The sequence below is a fragment of the Nomascus leucogenys genome, chromosome 18, assembly GCF_006542625.1.
Source record: "Nomascus leucogenys isolate Asia chromosome 18, Asia_NLE_v1, whole genome shotgun sequence".
In the NCBI taxonomy this organism is placed as follows: Eukaryota; Metazoa; Chordata; class Mammalia; order Primates; family Hylobatidae; genus Nomascus; species Nomascus leucogenys.
Window position 1 is genome coordinate 44,762,800 of NC_044398.1, and position 25,790 is coordinate 44,788,589.

Genomic DNA, 25,790 nt, shown 5'->3' on the forward strand with positions numbered 1-25,790 from the left:
CCATTGCACTCCAGCCTGGGCAACAAGAGCACAACTCTGTCTCAAAAAGAAAAAAAAGAAAAAGAAAAAAAGAGAAGAAAAATGTCAGAGGAATGGTTTTGTTTGTATGAAACATATCAAGTTTTAAATGGTGTTCTTCTACCACTTGAACCCACAAGGCAGGGGTTGTAGTGGTTAGTGTTTCAGGTGAAAAGTGAAAATATAAAATATAAAAATATTTAGAAGACAGTCTACAAAAGTAAAACAGTAATAGATACGTTTTGTTTTGAGATGGAGTCCGGCTCTGTCACCCATGCTGGAGTGCAGTGGTGTGATCTTAGCTCACTGCAACCTCTGCTTTCTGGGTTCAAGCAATTATCCTGCCTCAGCCTCCCGAGGAGCTGGGATTACAGGCGCCTGCCACCATGCCCAGCTAATTTTTGTATTTTAGTAGAGACAGGGTTTCACCATGTTGGCCAGGTGGGTCTTGAACTCCTGATCTCAGATGATCCACCCCCCTCAGCCTAAGTGCTGGGATTACGGGTGTGAGCCACTGTGCCTGGCTTTTTTTTGAGACGCAGTTTTGCTCTGTCACCGAGGCTGGAGTGCAGTGGCATGATCTCAGTTCACTGCAACCTCCATCTCCCAAGTTCAAGTGATTCTCCTGCATCAGCCTCCTGATTAGCTGGGATTACAAGCATGTGCTACCACACCCGGCTAATTTTTTATATTTTTGGTAGAGATGGGGTTTCACCATGTTGGCCAGTCTGGTCTCGAACTCCTGACCTCAAATGATCCACCCACCTCAGCCTCCCAAAGTGCTGGGACTACAGGCGTGAGCCACCGCACCCATCCCAATAACAGACAGTTACGTAACATCATTAAGAAAGGATGACAGAAAGACAAAAACGAAGTAACATTATGAGGGTCATTTGTGAGAGCAGCAGGCTTATAGAATGTAACAAATAAGATAAGTGAGGAAGATTTATGATTTGTCAGTAATGATTTTAGTTTCAGTTCTTGCCAATTTGCAGGGTATCAGAACATCCTCCCAGACTCCTGACCACAGGTAAAACACTGTGTGAGTGGCCAAAGGCACTGGAAATAGAAAGGGGAAGGTCATCAGATCAAAACTTTGTATCATGGATATAGCAAGAGCTTATTATTATTTTTTGAAGATTCAATTTTATTGTTTTTCAACAGGAGATAAAACAAAATAAAAATTATCAATCCAAATGAGAGAAAATGAGGAAAAAATGAAAAAGAACAAATGAGCAAGGAGGAAACACTCAGCAAAATAATATGAATCCAAACATTAAAAAATTATATTAAACATATGTGGTTGAAATATCACAATTAAGAAGTAGAAGGCCAGGCGTGGTGGCTGACGCCTGTAATCCTAGCACTTTGGAAGACCGAGGCAGGCAGATCACTTGAGATTAGGAGCTCGAGACCAGCCTGGTCAACATGGTGAAATCCTGTCTCTACTAAAAGTACAAAATTTAGCTGGAAATAGCTTGAACCCGGGAGGCAGAAGCTGCAGTGAGCTGAGACTGTGCCACTGCATTCCAGCCCAGGCAACAGAGTGAGACACCATCCCCCCCAACAAAAAAAAAAAAAAAAAAAAAAGTAGAAGTTTTCACATAAGGTATAAAAGCAACATCCAACCGCATGCTATTTTAAGAAATTCATGGCTGGGTGCAGTGGCTCATGCCTGTAATCCCAGCACTCTGGGAGGCTGAAGTGGGTGGATCACAAGGTCAGGAGTTCAAGACCAGCCTGGTCAACATGGTGAAACCTTGTCTCTACCAAAAAGACAAAAAATTAGCCAGGTGTGGTGGCACATGCCTGTAATCCCAGCTACTCGGGAGGCTGAGGCAGGAGAATTGCTTGAACCCAGGAGGCAGAGGTTGCAGTGAGCTGAAACTGTGCCATTGCACTCCAGCCTGGGTGACAGAGCAAGACTCCATCTCAAGAAAAAAAAGAAAAAGAAATTCACTTTAAATATAAACAGATTAAAAGTATGGAAAAAGGTAAATAAAATTAAAAGACAACTGGAAGAGCTAAATTAATATCAAAGTAGCATTTAGAACAAAGAGTATTACTAGGTATAAACAGAGACATTACATAATTATTAAGTGGTTAATTCATGAAGTGGACATAAGGATCCTAATATGTACAAATTAATAATGCTCCAAAATTCATAAAGCGAAAGCCAAAATAATCAAAAGGAGAAATTAAATCTAAAATTGCAACTGAAGACTTCACTGTTGTGTATCACTGACACAGAAAGTTTTTGAGTGTTAGTCCTTGACCTCATTTTCCCATTAGTCCTATGATTTTTATTGTACTCATTTGCACAGAGCAGTGATTCTTAGGAATGTATACACTGCATTTTAACATAATTCACTTTATTAGAATACTGTCATTCTTCCCACTTGTTTTTAGCCTCCACTTAATCAAATTAAATACAGTCTATAATGCCCAGGTTTTCCAATAACACATTCTCACATTTGCTTTAGAATTAGTTCCTCAATTAAATTCAGAGGCTACCACCAATATTTTTACCATGCTTTTTGTTTCACTTCTTGGTTATCTGATATTCATCCTCTAATAAAAGGTCTTAGGGACAAAGGGCCCAGAATTCTTGCCTATTCAAAAAAAGGTTTCCTCTTTTTTGCTAAAGAATCGCTCTTTAACCTGGTATAAAGTTCTTAATTTGACCCACCCTAATGATTTTGTAGCAATTGCTCTACAGACTTTTATCAGTTTTGTTTAGCAAATTTTGTTATGGAAAAGGCTGAGATCAGCTGGACTTTTTTCTTATATTGATTGGCTGTCAAAATGATTATCTTTGAAATCTAGTAATATTATTAGGAATTTATCACAATGTTGATCATTGTTGTTCTGCCTTCCTGAGGGATGGTTTGTCTTTTTATGTAGATTCAATTGTATCTTCTTTTCCCCAAAAAGTGTTATTGGAATATTTTCAATATTGGTTCTATTTATTTCATTTTCTACTTTGGGGAATGAACTGTATGTATAGTATATATGTGAAGTATCTTTTATACTAACTATGCAATATTCACCTTTTATTTACTTCAGTTTCTTCTTGCTTGAAAGGCTTTCCACATTTATTTCTAATCTACATTTCAGCAATGCCTATTCTTTGAGACTCCTCCAATTTGCTTTTATTTTTTTTGAGATGGAGTTTCATTCTGTTGCCCAGGCTAGAGTGCAGTGGTGATCTTGACTCACTGCAGCCTCTGCCTGCTGGGTTCAAGCTATTCTCCTGCCTCAGCCTCCTAATTAACTGGGATTACAGGTGTGCCACCATTCCTGGCTAATGTTTTCTATTTTTAGTAGAGATGGGGTTTCACTATGTTGGCCAGGCTGGTCTCAAACTCCTGACTTCTAGTGATCCACCGGCCTTGGCCTCCAAAAGTGCAGGGATTACAGGTGTAAGCCACTGTGCCTGGCCCCAATTTGCTTTCTTTACTGTGATTCTTATTTTCTCTTCCAATTCTTTTCTCAGCCTGACATCCCAGAATGCATTTTATTAAATGAATTAAAACATTATACTGTTGCCTTAACATCCTTCTTGAACTCTCATATCATGCAGGCAATCAATTCAATTAGTCCTTTTTGAAATTCATGGTTTATTATTTGGCCCAATTATTTATCTACTTTATGTCCACTTTGATCAGGTGACATTTCATCACCTACTTTTTTTTCCTAATCTTTTTCACCTCTTTATTCTTGCAGTAGTTTTGTGGGGCATTTTATGCCAGTTCCTTTTGGATTACTCAGCTTCAAAGGACATGAGCTTTTACACTGCATCAGTTTTACTAGGTAAAAGGAACAGAGCCATGTATTAACCTAACAAGAGAGCTTCTTATGAACAAGTGTTTTGCACATATACCAAACTCAGTTTATGCATCAACCCAGATTGTCGCTCCTTTCTTGCCAGAGTAGCCTTGGTAATGGCTTGCTCTGTTATCACCCTCTTGTACTTTCTCTTCGTCCTGACCAGCCTTACTCCCCACTTCCTCACTTCTGTAGTAGGTCTGCCCATCCTGACCAATAGTTACCGAGTAAATTTTTATTTCAAATTGTTTGTAGGAATACAAGCTAAGATAGCATGTAAGTTTATTTCCCCACATACAGGTGTCTGTAACATTTTTTTCTGAAATGGAAACTCTCATTTCTTGCATTGTCACAGAAAAATATGACTTGTGTGTCTGTTTCCATACTTAACCCTACATCACCTTCACAGAACCAGACTGCATTCAAAAGAGCTCCAGCTGTCCTGTGCACAGCACTGATGTTATTGCAAGAGAGATTTAAGCTTTGCACCTCAGAGTATGTACTTTGTCTCTCTCAAGTATTTTACCAGTTCCTTCAAGCACCAGAAATGTTTTTGTTTCTTTTCATCTGCTGGTACATATAGCCCTCCTTAATTTTTCAGTGATTCTGGCAGCATTTCCACTTGTATTGATTTGGGGTTTCAGATATCCTCTATTGTCATGAGATAAAGTTTGTGTTGCTCTTTTTCCTTATTGCTTCTGGAGGATCTGTAGACAGAGACAGAGAAAATGCTGACTTTACATATCCTGCTTCAGAGAAGTTCACTTTCTCCTTGAAACACTGTCTTCACTTGGCTGCAGGGTACTACATTCTTTGTTTTCCGCTCATCCCCAAACTGCTTTTTCTTTCTTCTTTGCTCAGTCTCCTCACTTTCATGACTTCTGAAAGCTAATGACCCAGGGGACAGCCTCCAGTCCTACCCCAAAAGAGAGGTTATCTAATCCATCAGCTTTAAATACTAAACTTAAAAACTGTTAACTACTGCCATAAGCTGATAATTTCCAAATAAATATCTTCCTCTTGGACTTGCCCCAAACTACCTGCTTATATGCCCAAATGCTTATTCGCCATGTAAACCTGGATACTTTATAATCACCTGAAACTTTATGTGTGCAAACTAAACAATCCCTCCAAAACTGTTTCTCCTCAATATCCCCCAACTGGTACCCACTTATGCAACTGTTCTGGGTGAAATCTTTGGAGTCACTCTTGACTCCTTTCTTTCTTTCATGTTCCATATCCCACTCAATAGCAAATGTTACAGGTCCCACATTCAAAACATATTGAAAAGCCAACCACTTTTTAATTTTTTTTTTGAGACAGAGTCTTGCTCTGTCACCTAGGCTGGAGTGCAGTGGCGCAATCTTGGCTCACCTCAGCCTCTGCCCCCCAGATTCCAGCAATTCTCCCACCACAGCCTCCTGGGTGGCTGGGATTACAGGCGCATGCCACCATGCCTGGCTAATTTTTGTATTTTTAGTAGAGACGGGGTTTCACCATGTTAGCCAGGCTGGTCTTGAACTCCTGACCTCAGGTGATCTGCCCACCTCGGCCTCCCAAAGTGCTGGGATTACAGGCGTGAGCCACTGTGCCCGGCCAAAAGCCAATCACTTTTAATAATCACCACCACTCCAAAGTGTAAGCTACTATTGCCTTTTTGCAGACTGAAATACTCCCCTGACTCATGTTCCTGCTTTCATCCCTCTGTCCCCAATAGTATTTTCTTTGCTTACCAGCCAGAGATATTCATTTCAAAGACAAATTAGCAAATGTTCCTTATTGGGTCAAATCATACCAATAGCTTCTCATTTTACTCAAAATAAAATCATAGTCCTTATCATGGCCATATGGCCCTACATAATTTGGGCTCCCATTACCTCTCCAACATCAACTCATACCACTCTTGCCTCACTCATTCTTTTCAATCCACACTGATATTTGTGTTCCTCAAAGACCACACGTGCACTCCTGCCTCAGTGCCCTGCACTTGATGCTTTCCCTGCTATCAAGACTACCGCCAACTCCCACCCTCATATCATTCAAGTTCACAGCATCCAAAAGCCCACCTTTCTAAAGCTTAACACTCCATCATTCTTAACCTTCTTTAATTTCCTTACTATTTTACATGACCACTTGGCATATCTGTGCATGTGTGGTAGTGTTGTCATTTTTGCTCTTTATCTTTTTCTCCCAATCAGAAGGTAAGCTCCATGAGGTCATGGATAAAATTCAGTTCACTACTCTATTTCCAGCACCTAAAACTTGAGTGACACATAGTGGGAATGAACATATGAGCACACTGTTTTTTTTTTGTTTTTTTGAGACAGAGTCTCGCTCTGTCACCCAGGCTGGAATACAGTGGTGCAATCTCAGGTCACTGCAACCTCCATCTTCCTGGTTCAAGTGATTCTCTTGCCTCTGCCTCTTGAGTAGCTGGGATTACAGGCACCTGCCATCATGCCCGGTTAATTTTTGCATTTTCGTAGACATGGGGTTTCACCATGTTGGCCAGGCTGGTCTCGAACTCTGACCTCAGGTGATCCGCCCATCTTGGCCTCCCAAAGTGCTGGGATTACAGGCATTGAGCCACTGTGCCTGGCCATGCAAACTCTCGAGAATTAAAAGAATTTATACCATGTCACTGGCATCCTTCTGCTTGATACATGCCACCTCACCTGGGTATCTCTGGCCTGGGGGCTCTTCCTTTAATATTCATGGCTGCTCTCCTTGTTCCAGTTTGAAGATCACTTCTGTTTTAGGGATGCAATATCCTGTGAATGGGAAATGACATGGAAACTGGGTGAGGATAATGGACTTTAGGGCCTCTGAAAGAGGGAGAAAATGAAACTTCAAAAGCCAATTTCAACCACGTGTGGAAAAAGAAAACAATAACATTCTTTATAGCACCCCAAACAGTTCTTCTGCTTAATACCCTGAAGATCAAGTTTAGTATAATTAACCTCAACAAAACTTCCACAAGTTTCAGCAACCAAGAAAATATGTACACACTAGGAGTCTACATGAAAAACAGTTCCTACCTACCCACTGAGACGAGGTGGCTATAGTTCTCTAGCATCACATCCCTGTACAGTGTCCTCTGAGCAGGGTCCAGATGCTGCCACTCCTCCTGGGTGAAGCCCACAGTCACATCCTCAAATGACAAGGATCCCTGAAACAGTACATTCCATTCAAATTTAAGCAATCAAAATTTAAAGACATAAACGCTGTAAGAGAATTATTATAATGTTCACTATTCACAGTTAATCAGAAAATGTGTCATAGGATGTCTACTTTTGCACTGTACTTGGTTGGAAAAAAGAAATCATAATAGATATACCCCACCGCCATGATAAGTAATTGGTGTCCCACCACGTGCCTATGTGTCACAAAGAATTCTCCTACTTTGGGGGAATACGAAGACAACTAAAACAATGTTACTGTTCTCAAGGAAAATACAATCTGATAAACACAGGCAAACATATAATCACATACTACAATAAGATGTTGCAGGTACTATAGCAAAAAGATGTAATAAGTTATCTAAGCTTACAAAGAGGGAGAAAAGTTCTATTCCTGCTATTCGGTTGGGTTTCACTGAGGAGGTAAAGATTTGAATTCTTAAACAACTAGAGTGTTATTCATGAACCCAGGCAATAGCATAAGAATGGATACAGCTAACATATGTAGTTAAAGGAGTAACAATAAGCACACAGAATAGTATTGTTTGGGACTCTGATAAGATAAAGAACTATAGAGGTATTCAGGGAATGTTATTGAGTAATTTTGGACTTGTTCCTATAGAATTAGGGGTATCCAAAATATTTGGACATTTTCAATCCTGGGTAACCTTCTTTTTTTTTTTTTTTTTTTTTTAAGATGGAGTTTCGTTTTTGTTGCCCAGACTGGAGTGCAATGGTGCAATCTCGGCTCACCACAACCTCTGCCTCCTGGGTTCAAGCAATTATCCTGCCTCAGCCTCCCTAGTAGCTGGGATTACAGGAATGCGCCACCACGCCCAGCTAAGTTTGTATTTATAGTAGAGATGGGGTTGCTCCATGTTGGTCAGGCTGGTCTCGAACTCCTGACCTCAGGTGATCCACCCGCCTTGGCCTCCCAAAGTGCTGGGATTACAGGCATGAGCCACCGCTCCTGGCCCTATCCTGGGTAACCTTTTTATTAATTTATAACTTATAAACGTATATTGCCAATCTACGTATTAAATTTCACTCTTTTTCTTAGATTATAATATATGTAGGTAGGCATTTGAATATTTTCTTCTTTAATCCAATGGACTGTCTTATCTAGCTCAGAGATGACTGACTGCTGTGGGTAGTGGGAAGCCAATAAGTAGACACAAACCAGCAGAGAGAGAAAGAAGTACCATTCCCAGGTTAGCAACACAAACAGCTGATAAATGTTCATGGCATACACTGAGAACTGGAAAATAGGGGAAAAAAATAGGTCAGAGTGGAAAAGTGAGTGGAATAAGGCAAGAAAAGATATAAAAAGTTATAAGAATTAGAAGAGAATAAAGCTATCTGTATCTGCAGATGTCATAATTCTGCATGAAGAACATGCAAAAGAATCTACAAATTATTTTAAGTAAGAAGTGAATTCAGTAAGTTTTTGGATACAAGATCAATGTATAAAAATCAAGTGGAGGCCGGGCACAGTGGCTCACGCCTGTAATCCCAGCACTTTGGGAGGCCCAGGAGGGTGGATCATGAGGTCAGGAGATGGAGACCACCCTGGCTAACATGGTGAAACCCCGTCTCTACTAAAAATACAAAAAATTAGCCGGACTTGATGGCATGGGCCTGTGGTCCCAGCTACTTGGGAGGCTGAGGGAGGAGAATTGCTTGAACCTAGGAGGCAGAGGTTGCAGAGAGCCGAGATCGCACCACTGCACTCCAGTCCAGATGACAGAGCGAGACTCCGTCTCAAAAAATAAATAAATAAAATCAAGTGGATTTCGGCTGGGCATGGTAGTTCACACCTGTAATCCCAGCACACTGGGAGGCTGAGTGGGCAGATCACCTGAGGTCAGGAGTTTGAGACCAGCCTGACCAACATGGAGAAACCCCATCTCTACTAAAAATACAAAATTAGCTGAATGTGGTGGCACATGCCTGTAATCCCAGCTACTCAAGAGGCTGAGGCAGGAGAATCGCTTGAACGCGGGAGGTGGAAGTTGTGGTGAGCCAAGATCATGCCATTGCACTCCAGCCTGGGCAATAAGAGCAAAACTCCAGCTCAAAAAAAAAAAAAAAAAAAATCAAGTGGATTTCTATATACCAGCAACTAATTGTTTCAAAGTACCACCTACAGTGCCATCAAAAACATGAAATAGCAGCCAGGCACAGGGGCTCACACCTGTAATCTCAGCACTCTGGGAGGCCGAGATGGGCGGATCATGAGGTCAGGAGATCGAAACCATCCTGGCTAACACGGTGAAACCCCGTCTCTACTAAAAATGCCAAAAATTAGCCGGCGTGGTGGCAGGCGCCTGTAGTCCCAGCTACTCGGGAGGCTGAGGCGGGAGAATGGCGTGAACCCGGGAGGCAGAGTTTGCAGTGAGCCAAGATCGCACCACTGCACTCCAGCCTGGGTGACAGAGCAAGACTCTGTCTCAAAAAAAAAAAAAAAAAAAAAAAAATTCCTGAGAATAAATCTAACAAATCATTTCTAAGATGATTACACAGAAAATTATAAAGCATTCTCGAGAAAAACAAAAGAATATCTTTAAAAAAACAGAATATCTTTAAAAATAAAGGAACTAATTATATTCATGGATTGGACAACTCAATATTACAAAGTTCTCAATTCTCCCTAAATTGGCCCATAAATTCTAGGTAATCCCAATCAAAAGCTTAGCAAATATTTTTGTGGAAACTGACAAATTGATTCTCAAGCTTATATATAGAAATTCAAAGAATCAGCTCAGTGCGGTGGCTCATGCCTGCAATCCCAGCACTTTGGGAGGCCAAGCCAGGCAGATCACAAGGTCAGGAGTTCGAGACCAGCCTGGCCAACATGGTGAAACCCCATCTCTACCAAAAATACAAAAATTAGCTGGGCATGGTGGTATGCACCTGTAGTCCCAGCTACTCGGGAGACTGAGGCAGAATCACTTGAATCCCAGAGGCAGAGGCTGCAGTGAGCTGAGATCATGCCACTGCACTCCAACCTGGCGACAGGTCTCAAAAAGAAAAAAAAAAAATTCAAAGAACCAAGAATGTTCCCAACATCATAAAATTAAGGCAAAAGGCCGGGAGTGGTGGCTTACGCCTGTTAATCCCAGCAAATCTGGGAGGCCAGGGCAGGAGAATCACTTGAACCCGGGAGGTGGAGGTTGCAGTGAGCTAAGGCTGTGCCACTGCACTCCAGCCTGGCCAACAGAGCTAGACTGTGTCTCAAAAAAATAAATAAATAAATAAAAATGGAGGCAACATTTTTAAAACTAAACAAAAAAATTTTTTAAACCACCAAGAATGGCCAAGGCAGTCTTAGAGAAGAACAAAAAAATGTGTGAACTCACACTAATTGTGGTTGTCAGAATTCTAAGATAAGCCTCAATAACTTACATCATTATATAATCTCCTCCCGTTAGTGTGAGAATTTGTGGCTCCAGTAAAGATTATATTACATTATATGGCAAATGGATTTTGCAGTTATAATTAAGATACCTTAATCAATTTATTTTGAGTTGATCAAAAGAAAGATTGTCTTGGTGGGCCTTACCCAATCAGGTGAGTCCTTAAAAAGAAGGTAAAGTGGCCGCGCGCAGTGGCTCACGCCTGTAATCCCAGCACTTTGGGGGACCAAGATGGGCGGATCACGAGGTCAGGGGTTCAAGACCAGCCTGGCCAACATGGCCAAACCACGTCTCTACTAAAAATACAAAAATTAGCTGGGCATGGTGGTGCATGCCTGTAATTCCAGCTACTCAGGAGGCTGAGGCATGGGAATCGCTTGAACCTGGGAGGCAGAGGTTGCAGTGAGCAGAGATCGTGCCACTGCACTCCAGCCTGGGTGACCAAGTGAGACTCTGTCTCAAAAAAAGAAGGTAAAGTATCAGAGAAGAGTTCCTACTGGCCTCTAAGAAGAAGCAAACCATTATGGGTTCTCATTTATGGGAAATAAATTCTGCCACATGTGTATGGGGGACTCTGAGCCTCCATTAAGATTAGGTGTCTCAGGCAATATCTTGGTTGCGGCCTTCTGCCTGAGCACAGGACCTAACTAGCCCATTCCCAGACTCCTGATCCATGGAACCTGAGGTAATAAATTTGTGTTGTTTTGTGGCAAACTTTGTGGTAACTTATAAAGAAGCATTAGAAAACTAACACACTAGTGGATGTAAGAATTTATTATAGAGTAATTTAAGACAATAATTTAAGACAGTATTGGTGAAAGAATACATTGAAACACCAACAGAAAAAAATATGGTCTAGAAACAGACCTTCAAACATGGATACCTGATTTATTTTTAAAAGTTTCACAGCTGAGCAGTGAGGAAAAGGATAGTCTCAATAAACTATGCTGATTAAATGGGTTTAAATATAGGGAAAACTTGACTTCAATCTCACACAATATGTGAGAATCAATTCCAGATGAATTGTAGGTTAAAATGTGATGAGTAAAAACAACAGAACTTCAAAAACATAACATGAAACTATATTCACAAGCGAAGTTTTTTTAAAGCAAGATACAAAAGTACTAACCATAAAGGAGAAGACTGAAATAAACTGGACCACATTAAGAATGTCAATTAATCAAAAGACACAATTAATGCAAAAAATGCAAATCAGAAGAAAATATTGACAACATATCAAACTTTTAAAGGGACTATACCCAGAATATATAAAATACTTCTAAAATCAATACAAGCAAGACAACCTAATAGAAAAATGGGGGAAAAGATCTTAACAGTCATTTCACAAAAGATAACACTAACATGGCCAATAAACATGCTAAAAGTGCTCACCCTAAATAGTCAACCATTGGGAAAGATTATTGGGAAGAGGATGTTCACATAGTCTCCATATTCCACCCAAAGATTATTAGTTTAAAAAAAGGAAAAGAAAGTCTGCTTTTCAAATGGAGATATTTGGTACCATTACAAATAGTGGTACAAAGAGATTATATAAAAAGTACATAATAAACTGGCATAAGATAAATGTATAGGCCGGGCGTGGTGGCTCATGGTTGTAATCCTAGCATTTTGGGAGGCCGAGGTGGGCAGATCACGAGGTAAGGAATTCGAGGCCAGCCTGGCCAACACAGTGAAACCCTGTCTCTACTAAAAATACAAAAATTAGCTGGGCATGGTAGCAGGAGCCCGTAACCCCAGCTATTCGGGAGGCTGAGGCACAAGAATCACTTGAACCCGGGAGGTGGAATTTGCAGTGAGCCGAGATCATGCCACTGCACTCCAGCCCGGGCGACAGAGCTAGACTCGTTCTCAAGAAAAAAAAAAAAAAAAAAAGAAAAATGTATAATCTGAATCTAATTGTGAGGAAAAACAAATCAGTCAAATACAGACATGCAGGCATTCTACAACAGTGCTTCTAAGCATGGTTGCATATCACCTGGGTATAGGAATATTTAAAGAGCTTCAAATGATTCTAAAGAGCAGTTAAATTCAAGAATAACTGTTCAACAAGACTCCTGACCAGGACTTATTTTAAATGTCCATTACTATGAAGGAATAAAAAAAAATCTTTGACTGGCTCTTGGGCCCAGCAAAGCTACAGAGGACATTTTTGGGGAAAATGAAAATTTGTTTTGTTTTTTGAGACGGTAGCTCATTCTGTCACTCACACCGGAGTGCAGTGGCACGATCATAGCTCACTGCAGCCTTGACCTCCCAGGTTCAAGTGATCCTTCTGCCTCAGCTTCTTGGGTAGCTGGGACTAAAGGTGCACACCGCCATGTCCAGCTAATTTTTAAAAATTTTTTGTAACATGGACTCCCATTATGTTACTCAAGGCGGTCTTGTACTCCTGGGCTCAAGCAATCCTCCCACCTTTGCTCCACAAAGTGTTGGGATTATAGGCATGAGTCACTGTGTCTGGCCTGGAAAAATTACATATAAATAAAGACAGAGAACATGTGGAAGAATACTTAAAACTGTTGAATCTAGGTAAACTGGTGTTTATTGTCCTTTTTTCTTTTTTTTTTTTTGAGACCATAGGTATCTGTAACTTACATGACAAAGAAAAGGCAAAGCGTTCCTAAAAATACAGAAGGAAAGGCCGGGTGCGGTGGCTCACACCTGTAATACCAGTGCTTTGGGAGGCCAAGACAGGTGGATCACCTGAGTTCGAGACCAGCCTGGTCAACATGGCGAAACCCTGTCTCTACTAAACATACAAAAATTGGCCAGGCACAGTGGCTCACGCCTGTAACCCCAGCACTTTGAGAGGCTAAGGCGGGTGGATCATGAGGTCAGGAGTTCACAATCATCCTGGCCAACATAGTGAAACCCCATCTCTACTAAAAATACAAAAAAAATTAGCCGGGCATGGTGACAGGAGCCTGTAGTCCCAGCTACTCACGAGGCTGAGGCAGGAGAATCACTTGAACCTAGGAGGCAGAGGCTGCAGTGAGCTGAAATCGTGCCACTGCACTCCAGCCTGGGTGACACAGCCAGACTCTGTCTTAAAAATAAATAAATAAATATACAAAAATTAGCCAGGGGTGATAGCAGGTGCCTGTAATCCCAGCTACTCGGAAGGCTGGGGCAGGAGAATCACTTGAACCCGGGAGGCAGAGGTTGCAGTGAGCCAAGATCGCACCACCGCACTCCAGCCTGGGCGATACAAGAAGACTCCATCTCAAAAAAAAAAAAAAAAGATTACCCTTTAAAGTAAAAAAATAAAATAAAATGTAAGTAAAAATTGCATTGAACCATTCACTCCTATCAGACTGGCAGAAAACCAAAAGAATAACACATACACTTAGTTTGGTTTGCTACAGGTATAAAAGCATACTCACATCCTGCTCGTGAGAATACAAAATAAGCAGCCACTATGAAGTGAAATATGGCAGTATGCAGTTACATTATATATGTATGAATTTACCACTGGACCTAGAAATCCCACTTCTAAGAATCTACCACAAAGACACATTAGCCAAAAATTGAAAAGATGGGGCCAGGCGTGGCTGCTCGCACCTGTAATCCTAGCACTTTGGGAGGCCGAGGCAGGTGGATCACCTGAGGTCAGGAGTTCAAGACCAGTCTAACTAATATGGTAAAACCCCGTCTCTACTAAAAATACAAAAAAAAGTTAGCCAGATGTGGTGGTGGGCACCTGTAATGCCAGCTACTCAGGGGGCTGAGACAGGGAGAATCTCTTGAACCCAGGAGGTGGAGGTTACAGTGAGCCAAGATCATGCCATTGCACTCCAGCCCGGGCAACAGAGCAAGAATCCGTCTCCACAAAAAAAAAAAAAAAAAAAAAAATTGAAAAGATGTAGGCATAAAGCTAAAGCAGTATTTAAATTTGGAAAAGACTGGAAACAACCCAAATGTTGATTAGCAAACAACTGGTTGAATGTATGTCATACACTCATACTACAGAGTGCTAAGCGACTGAAACAAGACCTGAGGAAGACCTGCATATCCCACTGCAGCGTGAACTCCAGGTTCTATTATATGACCAAATGAAGTCTGAGAAAATCAAGTATAATGTGGCAGCTTCTATATACAAAAGGAAAATATGTGTATCCACATACAGATCTGCTTATATTAAAAGTAACAATAAAAAGATAAGTCATAAAACAAAATCAATCATTCTTCATAAGGTGAGGAAAGGAACAAGGAACCGGATGGAGGGAAAGGGATGAATCTCAGACTGATCTCTGAATATACTTTGCTTTACAGATTTGTCTTTGGAAACATTTAAATATTTTTCATAATTATAAAAAATGATTCTCAAAATAAAAACTCTAAAAACAAACAGCAATGAAACAAATAAATCTAATTATATCTAAAGTTGATGCCGTACCACTCAGAGAATTATTTCTGCTAAATTTAAAACAAAGGAATCTAACTGTATGTCGCAATGGGGCTGTGCCCTAAGGACAAAAGAACTGCAAAATAAATCTTAAACTGGTTTCAAAAATATTTTGTTAACAATAATATTGGTATTGGTATTTTGGTATATTATGCTTTACAGGATAAAGCAAATAATCATGTTAATGCCCTTTGGAATATAGATTTTCAAATTAAGAAAAAAGGCCAGGTATGGTGGCTCACAACTATAACCCCGACACTTTGGGAGGCCAAGGCGAGTGGATCTCTTGAGGTCAGGAGTTGGAGACCAGCCTGGCCAACATGGCAAAACCCCCTCTCTTCTAAAAATACAAAAATTGGCTGTAATCCTAGCACTTTGTGAGGCCAAGGCAGGTGGATCACTTGAGATCAGGAGTTTGAAATCAGCCTGGCCAAAATGGTGAAACCCCATCTCTACAAAAAAAAAAAAAAAAAAAAAAAAAAAAATTAAAATTAGCCAGGCGTGGTGGGGGGCACCTGTAATCCCAGCTACTTGGGAGGCTGAGGCAGGACAATCACCTGAACCCAGGAGGCAGAGGTTGCAGTGAGTCAAGATAGTACCATTGTACTCAAGCCTGGGCAACAAGAGTGAAACTCCGTCTTGGGGGAAAAAAAAATTAGCAGGGCATGGTAGCAGGCGCCTGTAATCCCAGCTACTCAGGAGGCTGAGGCAGCAGAATTGCTTGAACCCAGGAGGCAGAGGTTGCTGTGAGCCAAGATGGCGCCACTGCACTCCAGGCTGGGTGACAGAGTGAGACTCCACCTCAAATAATAATAATAATAATAATAATAATAAGCTGGGCACAGTGGCTCACGCCTGTAATCCCAGCACTTTCAGAGGCTGAGGCAGGCAGATCACCTGAGGTCGGGAATTCGAGATCAGCCTGACCAACATGGAGAAACCCCATCTCTATTAAAAATACAAAATTAGCTGGGCATGGTGGCACATGCCTGTAATCCCAGCTACTCGGGAGGCTGAGGCAGGATAATTGCTTGAACCAGGGAGGCGGAGGTTGCAGTGAGCAGAGATTGTGCTATTGCACTCCAGCTTGGGCAATAAGAACGAAACTCTGTCTCATAAAAAAAGAAAAATAACACAAAGATTACTATAAAGTATTTCAAATTTATAAATTAGTAAGAAATATAGAACAAAATCAATAGAAAAGTACGTAAGGTATATCAACAAAGAAAACTGAAAGGCTCAACCCTAAAATCAGAGAAATTCAAATCAAAACAGTGAGGTTTTCTTTATCCACCAGATTGGCCATAATTTTAAAATATGACTATATTAATTGCTAGGAAGAAGATAAAGAAAATGGTACTCTCAGCCAGGCGCAGTGGCTCACGCCTGTAATCCCAGCACTTTGGGAGGCTGAGGCGGGCGGATCACAAGGTCAGGAGATAGAGACCATCCTGGCAAACATGGTGAAACCCCGTCTCTATTAAAAATACAAAAAATTAGCTGGGCGTGGTGGCGGGCGCCTGTAGTCCCAGCTACCCGGGAGGCTGAGGTAGGAGAATGGCATGAACCTGGGAGGAAGAGCTTGCAGTGAGCAGAGATTGTGCCACTGCACTCCAGCCTGGGTGACAGAGTGAGACTCCGTCTCAAAAAAAAAATAAAGAAAATGGTACTCTCATAAATGGCTGTGGTATGGTAACTTGGCAGACAAACTGGTAGCACCAAGTAACTCTGGAAATCCTTTCTTGCTCTGTTGCCCAGGCTGGACTGCAGTGGCTCAATCATAACTCACTGCAGCCTTGAACTCCTGGACTCAAGCAGTCCTCTTGCCTCAGACTCCTGATAAGTTGGGACTAGAAGCATGCACCACCATGCCCAGGTAATTAAAAAAATTTTTTTGTAAAGACAGGGTCTCCCTATGTTACCCAGGCTGGTCAAAAACTCCTGGGCTCAAGCAGTCCTCCCACTTTGGCCTCTCAAAGTGCTGGGATTACAGGTGTGAGCCACTGTGCCCAGCCTGGAAATCCTTTCTCTTTATGCAGACAAAGTAAAGGATGTTTACTGAAGTATTACACACAATAAGGAAAAACGGAAATGACCTAAATGCCTTTCAATGAAAAAATGGATAAGTGCAGTATGGTCTCAGAATATATGGAATAAAAAGGAATAAACTAAACAACTTGGATAGATCTTCAGTGCAATATTAATTTTTTTTTACAAGCTGCAGTAACATATATACCAAATGAGATGGGCTATATAATTCTAAAAAACATATAAACAAAAATATATACTCTTCCATGATACAAACATACATCTCCATGTACTTATACAAAGAGAGTAAGAAGCCAATGCATGTATGTAAATAGGATGGAACAGGGAGTCAAGGATCAAAACGCAGATGTGGTGGGCTGAACAATGGCCCCACAGATATCCACATCCTAATCCCTGGAACCTGTGACTATGACCATAAATGGCAAAAAGGACTTTGCAGATGTGATTACGAAACTTGAAAAGGGGAGATTGTCCTGGATTATCCAGGTGGGCCATAAATGTAATCACGTGTCTTTATAGGGAGTCAGAGGGACATCTGACTATAGATAAGAAGGCATTTTACAGACAAAGGCTGACTGAAGTCATCACGTGCTTTGAAAATGGAAGGGGCCATGATAACCTGAAATAGGCAAGAAAACAGATTCTCCCTTCCCAGCCTCTAGAAGGTACCAGTCCTGCCACCACCTTGATTTTAGCCATATAAGACTAATTTCAGACTCCTGATTTCCAGAACTCTAAGATAATAAATGTGTGGTTTACACTACTACATTCGTGATAATTTGTTTCATTCAGAAACAGGAAACCAATACATGGGGGATATGTTATTTACTATGAGGTTGAAAAGATTCCTTGAATGAGATGTCATTAGAAGAAAGGTAAGAGAAGAGGGTGGTGTGGTGCCACAGGAACCAGCAGCACAGGGTGTGCAGAAAACAGGCAGTAGGGTCAGGTGCTGCAGAAAGGTCAACTAACTCAAAACCTGCAAAATACTGGTGACAGACTGCAGTCTGGGAAAATGGCAGAGAGGGGAACTCCTAGCGACCATCCCTCCACAGAAATGTGGGAAAAAAAAGTCAGAGCAGCTTTATCAGAATTCTGCAATATAGATAAAGGTTTATAGGCCGGGCGTGGTAGCTCACGCTTGTAATCCCAGCACTTTGGGAGGCCGAGGCGGGTGGATCACGAGGTCAGGAGATCGAGACCATGGTGAAACCCCATCTCTACTAAAAATACAAAAAATTAGCCGGGCGTGGTGGCGGGCGCCTGTAGTCCCAGCTACTCGGAGAGGCTGAGGCAGGAGAATGGTGTGAACCCGGGAGGCGGAGCTTGCAGTGAGCCGAGATCGCACCACTGCACTCCAGCCTGGGTGAGAGAGCGAGACTCCATCTCAAAAAAAAAAAAAAAAAGGTTTATAGCAACTAAGCAAATCTTAATCAGGAGAATGGCAGCTGAAACCTAGTAGGAAAGATCTATGTTGTTTTAACTCACCTTCGCCCCATCCCCCTCACAAGCTGTATGAGTTTGCCAGCGCTGTCATAATAAAGTACCAGAGACTGGGCAGCTTGAATGACAGAAATGTATTTTCTCACAGTCTGGAGGCTAGAAGTCCAAAGTCACGGTGTCAGGAGGGCTGCTTCCTTCTGAAAGCTCTGAAGGAAGGTTCAGAACACTAGGATTCTCTCCTTGGCTGGTAAACAGCCACCTTCCCCATGTCTTCACATGGTCTTCTTTCTGTACGTCTCTCTGTGTCCAAATTTCCCCTTTAAAAGGACACCAATTGATATGGTTTGAATTTGTGTCCCCACCCAAATCTCATGTCAAACTGTAATCTCCAATGTCGAAAGAAGGGGCTGGAGGGAGATGACTGGATCATGAAGGCGGATTTCCCGCTTGCTGTTCTCATGATAGTGAGTTCTCACAAGATCTAGCTGTTTTTAAAAGTGTGTAGCACCTCCCCCTTCACTCTCTTCCTCCTGCGCTGGCCATGCAAAATGTGCCTCTTTCCCGTTGCCTTCTTCCATGGTTGTAAGTTTCCTGCAGTCTCCCCAGTCATGCTACCCATACAACCTACAGAACTGTGAGCCAATTAAACCTCTTTTCTTTATAAATTACCCAGTTTCAGGTGTTTCTTTACAGCAGTGCAAGAACGGACTAATTAATACACCAGTCATATTAGATGAGGGCCCACCCTCATGTCTTCACTTTAACTTTATTATCTCTGTAAATAATCTATCTCCAAATAAGGCAATGTTCTGAGGTACTGTGGGTGGAGACTACAATGAGTGAAATTTGCAGGAGGCACAATTCAACCCATAACACTGACTCAGTAGCAGTCCTTAAGATGAAATCCCGTATTCCTGGTGTGAGTTCCCAGTGCTTGAAGGAGCAGAATAGAGCTGGTTCTCAAACAATTGGGGTTGTCTGTTTTGCTCTGTCTGGTGGTGGCCGAAAGAGTAACACACAGTGCTAAGAACTCTCAGACAGAGAAATGACAATGTGGCAGGCACCTATTGAAATCATTTAAAGGTAAATGAACCAGCTGTGGCCTTTGGGGCAAAGGTTATCAGATGGGGTGAACAACAGATACCTAAAAATAAGCCTGGGAGGAAGAGTGAGATGCTTTTGGGCTTTGGAAAAGCTTCCATATACTCCTGGGAATCCAGATGATGACACAGAAATCTAGGACAAGGCCCATGTTCAGAAGAGATCTGAGAAGGCCCTAATCTTTCACCTCTCTTAAGTGGTAAAACTATCTCTACTTGTAGATGACAGTCTTATGAACAGAAAATCCTTGAGAATACACAAAGAAACCATTAGAGATAATAAAGAAATTCAAGGCCGGGCGTGATGGCTCATGCCTATAATCCCAGCACGTTGGGAGGCCGAGGCGGGCAGATCACGAGGTCAAGAGATCGAGACCATCCCGACCAACATGGTGAAACCCTGTCTCTACTAAAAATACAAAAATTAGCTGGGCGTGGTGGTGCATGCCTATAGTCCCAGCTACTCCAGGGGCTGAGGCAGGAGAATCACTTGAACCCAGGAGGCAGAGGTTGCAGTGAGCCGAGATTGCGCCACTGCACTCCAGCCTGGCGAAAGAGCAAGAGTCAATCTCAAAAAAAAAAAGAAAAAAGAAAAAAAAGAAATTCAATAAGTTGCAAGACCAAGATTAACACAGAAAAATTAGCCGTTGTTCTATAGCAATTAACAATCCAAGAAGTAAATTTTAAAAACAATTTATAATTTAAAAAAATTCTAACTACAATAGCATCAAAAGAATACTTCGGAATAGATTTAACCAAGGAGGTCTAAGACTTATACACTGAAAACCATAAAACTTTTGCTGAAAGAAATTAAAGACCTAAATAAAGGGAAAGATATTCCTTGTTCATGAATAGAATACTTAATATGGTTAAGAAGGCAATACTTCCCAAAGTGTTCTACAGACTCACTACAAAATCGAATAACCTTTTTTGCAAAAACGGACATGACCGTCAAACTCATGGAACTACAAGAGACCCTGAAGAGCCAAAACAATCTTGACAAAGATAAACAAATCAGGACTTACACTTTCTGGCTTCAAGACTGCTACAAAGCTACAGTAAACAAAACAGTACGGAACTGGCACAAAGACAGACATATAGATCAACTGAATGGAATTAAGAGTCCAAAAAGAAACTCATACATCTATGGTCAACTGATTATCAACAGGGGTGCCAAGACAATACAATGGGAGAAATAACAGTTTTTTCAAAATTAGTGTTGGGACAACTGGATATCCACAGGCAAATAAATGTGAAGTTGGACCACTTCCTCACACTATAAACAAAAATTAATTCAAAATAGGTCAAAGTCCTAAATGTAAGCGCTAAAACCATAACACTCTTAGGAGAAAATATAGAATTAAACCTTCATGACCTTACGTTTGGCAATGGATTCTTAGATATGACATCAAAAGTATGTGCAACAAAAGAAAATATAGATTAACCAGACTTCATCAAAATTAAAACCTTTTATGAATTAAAGGATACTATCAAGAAAATGAAAACTCATAGAATATTTGAAAATCACATATCTAATAAGGGTCTAGTACATAAAAGTACTCTTACAATAAACCCAACTTAAAAATGGACAAAGGACTTGAATAGACACTTCTGCAAAAGAGATATACAAACGGCCAAGAAGCACCTGAAAAGGTGCTGAAATGCATTAGTCACTAGTAAAAAGCAAATCAAAGCCACAATGACATACCACTTTACAAACACTAGAATGGCTATAATTTAAAAAATAAACAATAACAGGTGTTATCAAGGATGTGGAGAAACTGTAATCCTCAAACATTGTTGGTAGAAATGTAAAATTATGCAGTGCTGTGAAAAAGTTTGGTGATTCCTCAGTAAAAGACAAAATATATGATCCAGCAATTCTACTTCTAGGTATATATCCAGAAAACTGAAAACAGGTGTTCAAACAAAAATTTATATACACACATTCATAGATGTACTATTTGCAATAGCCATTAGGTATAAACAACCCAAACATCCATCAACTGATGAATAAACAAAATGAGGTGCATCCACGTAAGAGATTATTCAGCAATAAAAAGGAATGAGGTCAGATACATGCCACGACTCAGATGAACTTTGAAAACATTATACTAGGTGAAAGACGGACATACAGAACACATATTGGCTAGGCACAGTGGCTCACTCCTGTAATCCCACCACTTTGGGAGGCAAAGGTGGGAGGACTGCTTGAGCCCAGGAGTTCAAGGCTAGAGCGAGCTATGATTGAGCCACTGCACTCCAGTCTGCCCTGTCTCTATTAAAAAAAAAAAAAAAAAAGCAAAACCCATAGTGTATGATTACATTTATATAAAATATCCAGAATAGGGAAGTCCATAGAGACAAAAAGTATATTAGTGGTTGCGAGGCAGTGCACTCAGAGGCGAATGGAAAGTGACTGTAAAGCATATAGGTTTCCTTTTGGAATGATGAAATGCTCTGGAACTAAATAGTGATGATGGTTGCAAAACATTGTGACTATGCTAAATGCCACTGAATTGTGTACTTTAAATCGTTAATTTTATGTTATGTATATTCTACCACAATAAACAAATATATCATTGGTGATGTTTACAGACCAAAGTCCAACAAATGGTAAGAAATAATCCATTCTGCATGAAGCATGGGTTGAAAATTTGATTAAGTGCAGAAACATTTGCCAGAAAATAATCTCTTAACTGAATATTCTACAGATTAAGCAAGACTAAGAATTTTGGAAAGTGATTTTAAAGACATACAGTCAATTTATTCTCTATATGTTTAAAGTTTTATCCAGAAAAAAACAAAAAACAAGACTAACTGAAAGCCATTTACATGGGCTCTAGTAACATGGTCCCTAAAAAACTTCATTAATTCAGTGTTGCTGAGTACCTTGCTTTTTGCTTTCACTAAAGAATAATTACAGGTATTTATTTCATGGTTGCCACCAGAAGGCTGTCCATAATTGTATAAAAAGAAAAAAAAAAAAGGCCAGGCACGGTGGCTCACAACTGTAATCCCAGCACTTTGGGAGGCCAAGGTGGGCAGATCACGAGGTCAGGAGTTCAAGACCAGCCTGGCCAACATGGTGAAACCTTGTCTCTACTAAAAATACAAAAAATTAGCCAGGCATTGTGGCACTCACCTGTAGTCCCAGCTACTCAGGAGGCTGAGGCAGGAGAATCGCTTGAACCCTGGAGACGGAGGTTGCAGTGAGCCGTGATCACGCCACTGCACTCCAGCCTGGGCGACAAAGCGAGACTCTGTCTCAAAAAAAAGGAAAAAAAAATATTTTTTTTTCAGCTTCCAGCATCAGTCTTCACATACGTACCAAAAGGAACCAGGTAGCATCATTCTCATCAGCAATGAAAGCCATTAACAGATCATCTCTCTTTGCCATAGTTACCAGAAAGGTCAGAAATCTTTGCAACTCAAATCTGATAACTAACTCCACATGATGTGTGTATGTATATATACCAATATATACACATATACACATATATACAGATATCAATACCTGTGTATGTATATATACATTACATATATACACACACATATATATGTGACATATATATGCCAACTTTGCCCTTCTGATCTACTATTCCAATGCTATTGGCCTATACACCTGAACCCTAGCATCATCGCCTGTAATCTTGTTAAAAATGAAAATTCTCAGGCCCTGTTCTGTTTTAACAAACTTTCCAGGTTACTTTTATGCACACTGAAGTTTGAGAATCATTGTGTTAACCCTGTTTCTTTGAAGTTCATTGTATCTATTTCGACTTTTCCAATTTAAGTGTAAGGGTCAACCTGCTAAGATCCACTGTAAAACAAAGTACAGAATTACTTCATCAACTCACATAGGATTTCTTCATTTTCTGCTGATCCTGGAAAAATGCAGAAATCTCTGAAGGTTTATCTGGGATTAAAAAAAAATGAAGCAAGTCACTAGAAATATGAAATGCTTTGGATTTGCCTACTTAAAAAACTGCAAACATTACCAGGCGGGGGGTGGGGGGGGGGCGGTAAAACGTCTCTCTGTGGGAGAACATCCCTTTCAACCTGGAGAAGAGGCAGGAAGAAATCCATGAAGATGCACCCACGTGTCTATTGGTGACAGTTACATGATCACGTGGAGCTTAGATGTGTCCTTTTTTTTTTTTTACTGAGTGGATATAACTGTTTTCGGCTGATTTTTTAAAACATGTGTACCACTTTGTGTTCTCAAAGAAATAAAACAATTATAACAAAAATGATTAAACAAATCACAACACACTAAATGCAGTAAAGCTATGTAAGCCTTCATCAGAAGTTTCATCGAACATGGATTTCTTTTTCCTCGTTTTACTCCTTAAGTTAAAAGAACTCAACCAAAGCTATGAAAGAAGGATTGGAGGCACTTTAAGGTAAGGTAACTTAAGCTGTTTTTTCTACAGTATATGTAGTTTCTCAAAAGACTGCCTTTTAAAGATGTCTGTTTTAACAGTGATAATGTGATTAGCACCGGGCCGGGTGTGAGGAGACTCGTCTACTCTCAGCTCTGCCACTAACACAAAACCAGGGAAATTCACTTACACTCTCAGGGCCAATTTTTCCCAACCTCAAACAAGACAAACAAAAAACCTTTCTTGTACTACTGTCGTACAATCTCAGAAGAAAGGAATTCATCAGCATATCTTTTGATGCCAGATTCATGGAGTGCAAAGATCTTGGGATCTGGGAAGAGGGAGTGAAAAAAGAGTGGGGGCTATACTGGGATTGGTGAAGACGGAATGTACTCAGCTGTAACTCTAAAACCACTTTACCCACAGCATGTCTCCCAGACTCCTCCAGTGAAGCTATATCTCCTGCATGGCCTAACCCCTCCTTCATTCCTCTCAGCCCACTTTCCTACTCTCTTTCGAAATCTAGTGCAGATCTTCTCTGTGGTGTGTCTTCTGGATGTGGTAACATCATCCAAATCTTACTTATTCTGAGCATTGTGTGCAAATCTAGTATCTGCTCCTTTCTGGGAGCTATTGCTTCTGTTCAGAAACTCCGATTTGGAGTGGTTCTTTTCCACGTGGATCTTGCTCCTCAAGATGTCTTATTTCACAAGAGGTGCTTTGCTCCAAGGAAGATAAAAAATGCACCTAAAGGACAAATTCATTTTAACTTAAATCCTTACTCAAGGCCACAGTTTAACTCTGAATTTTCCTGTTCCATAGACTCTCAGATCAGACCTTCAATAAACACAAACCAAGGCTACTGAGAACATAGATCAATCTGGACTGCGCAGACACCTAACTCGGGAACAATACGCTGCCTGTCCCAAGAGCTCCAAAGACACATCTGGAAATCCGAAAAACAGAACTGCTACATGGTAAGAGTCAATCCTTCACATTATTTCTCCACACTTCAAATTATTTCTGCTAACTGCTGTAAAGGATGCATCGCTGGCTTTTATAAGCAGGATAGTACATCAGACCACGGCATTTGGAGGAAGAAACGTCAGAGTTCATCCTCTAGCGTGCTTACCTGCTAGCTAGCTGTGTGACTCTGGGCATAACACATTCCTCTCGGTCTCCTTTCCTTATTTGTTGGAGCGGGAGTTATACTGACTTGAGAACGAGGTTATGAGCATAAACTACTAAGAAACATGTTTTCATTAACAGCAGCCGCTGTGACTGACTGCGGGCACTGCCACCACGTTCCCGAATCCTCCGCACAACCCCCTGAGGAGGTATTAATTCCCCGGTTTCACACGTGAGGAAATCAAGTCTCACCTTGATTTCACTCATCTCTCTCACTTGACAGAGATGATTTCACTCATCTCTCTCATTTGACAGAGATGATTTCACTCATCTCTCTCATTTGACAGAGATGATTTCACTAATCTCTCACTGGACAATTCTTTCACACTCGGTGCCGCCCGGCACGAAGGCTCTCCTCGACCCCTCCCCTGGCCGCCTGGTCCACACCGCCCGCTCTGCCAGGAGTCGGACACTCGGACTCCGCGGCCTCCCGCATCCGCAGCCCCGGGTTCCCGCGCCCCCGCGTTCCCCAGACCCGAGCTCCGACCCCTCCCTCGACCGTGCCGCCCCCACCCCGCCGTCCCTCCCGGGTTCATGCGCAGGCGCTGGTGTTCCCACTGTCGGGCGCCCACCGCCTCCTGCCCGCCTTGCCACCCGCTGCCCAAGCCGCGCAGCACTTCCCATTCCCCCTCGGCTCGCCGCCGCTCCCAATCCGAGCCGGACCTGAGCGGCGGATAGACTTGGGGGTTCGGAGTATGTCTTCCACTTGAAGCCGAAGAATCTTCCCAGAAAGAACGCCTACGCCGTTTGCACCTGCG

The 25,790-nt window shown here is 41.4% G+C and overlaps 1 long non-coding RNA gene across 2 annotated transcripts; it reads right to left on the reverse strand.

The window, feature by feature from the left end:
- Nucleotides 1-25,790, reverse strand: LOC115831223. 2 transcript variants are annotated; one of them, XR_004026751.1, is made up of 4 exons: nucleotides 25,696-25,790; nucleotides 6,889-7,015; nucleotides 6,522-6,617; nucleotides 1-36 (listed from the first exon to the last, which is right to left on the reverse strand). It is a non-coding gene; the product is annotated as an uncharacterized LOC115831223 (long non-coding RNA). The 2 variants fall into 2 exon arrangements; XR_004026750.1 differs by lacking the exon at nucleotides 1-36 and adding an exon at nucleotides 3,433-4,553.